Source organism: Musa acuminata, chromosome BXJ3-8, assembly GCF_036884655.1.
Source record: "Musa acuminata AAA Group cultivar baxijiao chromosome BXJ3-8, Cavendish_Baxijiao_AAA, whole genome shotgun sequence".
Taxonomy (NCBI): Eukaryota; Viridiplantae; Streptophyta; class Magnoliopsida; order Zingiberales; family Musaceae; genus Musa; species Musa acuminata.
The window spans coordinates 11945476-11949213 of record NC_088356.1 but is presented as its reverse complement, the minus strand read 5'-3'; the positions used below and the strand labels follow the sequence as shown (position 1 = coordinate 11949213).

The window sequence follows — 3738 nt, the reverse complement described above, 5'->3', positions numbered from 1 at the left end:
TATCCTTGTCCTTTTTTGTCTCCGTCGGTAGAGCAAACAATTCGCATCGATTAATGTGAGCGAAACAATCCCATCAGGCTCGAGAGTCTGATTTGATCATGTAGATAAGAACAAAAATATTCTTATCAGAATTTCTTTTTTTTTATTAGTTTACTAAGCACAGGTCTAAGCATTGTGTTGGCAGGGAGAAGATCTCTGTTCACAGTTAAAGCTGGCGACGAGCTCACGGACTCATCGCTGGCCACATCCGTATGCATGAATTCACGAGTAGGAGATGAGATTCTTGTGTTCCACAAACAATTCTCTCTCTGAGATCACTCGTTAGATGGATGTCAATATCTCGAAAGGTTTTGTGTGCGTGGGAAGCTCGACTGCTCTTTTATCCATCCGATGGACGAGTTGATGCAGCCTTTTTTTTGTCGAGGTTCTATCGTGCGGTGTGTTAGTGTGATCGATTCATCAATGGATCGAGTCATGCGAGATGGCTGCTTTTATTTATACACCACCGTTCCCAAGGAACTGTATGTTACCATCGTCCGATTAGTTTTTCCTATATTTTCTTTTCCTTGGAAGGAACAAAGCATATAACGAGTGAGCTTGCTCAGTCGTCGTCGGCTCTACTGTTCCTTCCAGCGGAGAAACGCTGTCAGCTATTGGGCTACAAAAGGAATAGGAAAATGACAACTCTGAAATTGATGAGAGAGAGAGAGAGAGGATTTGGGTTCGGCAAATCCTCAGAATTCGATGTTGTCATCGATCGTTTCTTGGATGGTTGCATGTTGTTGGATACCGCCGCAAGGACTAAACTACATGCTCGAGACAGCTAGTGAGGATTTGGGTTCGGCAAAAGATTGTCTTGATGGCTTGGGGAGGGGGGAAAGGGGTTGTCCGCAAGCATCGTTGATGCTGACCGGGCCGAAAGCCGAACGCATATGTGCTTACCGAGAGATCACGGACTAGATTTGAAGCACATTTAAGAATCCAAAGATCACACAAACTACAAAGACGAGACTTAAAACTAGTGATTAAGATGTTAATAGAATGACAAGCGAGTGGATTTTCTGGTGCTCACAGGATTTATTCCGTCGAATGCTGCACGAAAGCCAAACGGTGAAGAGACTAAGAGACTGCCGGCGGTACTGAATTGTTTCTCTGACTCGACATCGAACTGTTTGTGCTTACTCCCTGGTTGGCACACTCCAATTTCGGAGTTGATCATTAGAGAAATCATAAACAGAACAAGAACATGAAGGGAGATCACAGTTCTACATTGATCAGGCCCATTTAGTTAGTTAACCTCAAGGGCCTGACAAGGATATATATATATATATATATATATATATATATATATATATATATATATATATATCGTTATATGGTGTTAATATTAAGGATATATATTTTTATGTATTATTGTATTTTGTGTGTAAACTCAAACTATTTAATTTTGACATGGTAGTTGACCTGATTGTTTTAAAGAAGAATAGTAGCTGAAAGGGGGCACTGAGAGGGCCTTCATTGATATATCAGAATTGTTCGGGGTAGATTACGAGACATACGCAAAAAATGAGGGACGTCCGTGTTATATGAAGATGTTGACGGGGGTAGAAGACGCTTTTTTAACGTCGCTGTAAACGATGTATATGTAAAAGCGCCAGTTCGTTGGGTCCCAAAAGGAGTAGCCACAAGAAGGCTGCCACGCGTCGACGTCTCCAGGCCACTCCCGATGGTTCTGGAATGCCCCCCTCCCCCAACAGTAAATAAAGGTGGTTAGCCGTAATCCCCCCGTCTCGTTCGTGACGTCTCAGTCGGTTGTTCTCCGCCTCAAGAAGACCTCGGCGATCGAGAACTCCCGGTGGCTCTGGAATGCCCTTCCCCCAACAGTAAATAAAGGAGGTAGTAGTAATCCCTCGTCTCGTCCGCGACGCTCTGACGACCTTTCCCCTGTCTCTGTCGGTTCTCCTACGCCCTCAAGAAGACCTCAGGTGACGACGACATCGGTCCTGTGTACCCCGCCGCCTACTCCCTCCCCTAGTATCAGCAGGTTGTCTCGCCTGATCCTCTCTTTGTTTCCGTTTCTCGTTGGGTAGCCGCGAGTATAATGATATCTTCTTCTTGAAAGACCCGTTCCTTGTTGGTTTTAGTTGATAAAATCTTGATCTCCCGATGGAATCCGAGATGCATTTCGTTGTTGCTGGATGGTTTGATGTTGTTTCCTAGGATGCGTGAATCTAAAGAAATTTCGTATAGTTTCGTTTATCATTCATGGTATATAAGCCTAAGAGATATCAAGGCTCTCCCTCTTTCCATTAAATTTAAAGGATCTTTTGAATCTTTCCTTCTTTGTTTGTTCTCTTTCCTTTGTACGCAAGAAGAGTTTCTTGTTTTGAGATTAATAACGAAGGAGCATGATATTGATGCCTAGTGTTGTTACCAGCTGAAATTTCTGGGTACAAGAGTGGACGATTGTTCATATTGTTAGTAATGAACGCGGTGGTAACAATTTCCAGGTGTCAGCATTTTGGCAGATATTTGGAATAGAAACTAATTTGAAGAGGTACCCAACATAAGAAAGATTTAGTTCGTCTTTCGGCTGAGAGTAATCCGAATTACTTTGATTTGGATTAGGGTTTATTTTATCAAGAACATCTCATACAGACAATTCTTTAATTTCTTTCATAATGACTGTTCCTATGATCTTTTGTTTTTTTCTTTTGTCTTTTCTTTTTCGTTGATACTGTGCAAAACAATAAATCCTACGCTATACATGTTCTTTTCTCATAATTTCTTGTGCGTCAACCACAATTTTGGTTTGCGCGAAACCATATGCTATATACATGGGAACTTGTAATTGTTGGAGACACTGTATCATAACGGTCATGCATGTTTCTGGAAGAAAGCACCCTTAATTAATTTGAGAAAATTGTAACAGGGTTTTCGTGCTGGAAGAGGTAACCCATCTGTGCTTTTAGGCGTGAGTATTTGTTGACTTATATTAGAGGCCAGAGTTGTAAGATTAACAGGAAAAGGCAGAAAGGTGGAAAACAGTCCCGTCTACTTCTTCTCAGTCAGTTATACATGTTTCTTTTTTTTCGTTGTCTTTCTCAGTCAGTTATAAGCGTCTCTCTTTTCTTTGGCTTCAGTCTGTTTGTTGTTCATAAACCTCACAGTTGGACCAACAAGTACTTGTTTAGACTGAAGAAGTATACATTCTCAGGTCTTTCTTTGTTTTGTCAAAATGAAAATAGCTAGATGTAGTGAAGGATGTAACACTAGACTTGTCAAAAAGAGTAAAAAGTTTAGTTGCCAAAAATCTAACTAGAAGTTATCAAGCACAAACATATTGTTAAAGATCATTGTTGTCCAAAGAAACTGTTTGTAAAGTGTAAATTAGTAATTTTAAAAGCTTTAGGTACCAAAAGCGAGTCGCTCTCGAATATTATAATTAAAATGATATGCAGCTAAATAGAAATATGGTAAACATGTTTATGAAAACCTATGTTAGAATTAAATTGCTCCAAAAGCATCTTGTTAATCAAGAATGTTTTGTTGCTCTAAGACATCATCAAGAAAAAGCTATCATGTATAAATCATAGTGCATATTTCCCATGGCGTTGTAGATACAACAAATATATTTAAATTGCTCCAAATGAGATGTTGCTCGTCCGTTCGCAATTTAATTAACAAGAAGGTGGGGGAAACAGACGGTGCAAACAAAATTGCAGCTGCGAACAAGAT

General features: G+C 40.2%; 1 long non-coding RNA gene across 1 annotated transcript; it reads left to right on the top strand.

The window, feature by feature from the left end:
* Positions 1-1780: 1780 nt before the first annotated feature.
* Positions 1781-3220, top strand: LOC135644371 (uncharacterized). The gene is made up of 2 exons (XR_010498455.1): positions 1781-2044; positions 2438-3220. It is a non-coding gene; the product is annotated as an uncharacterized LOC135644371 (long non-coding RNA).
* Positions 3221-3738: the final 518 nt, after the last annotated feature.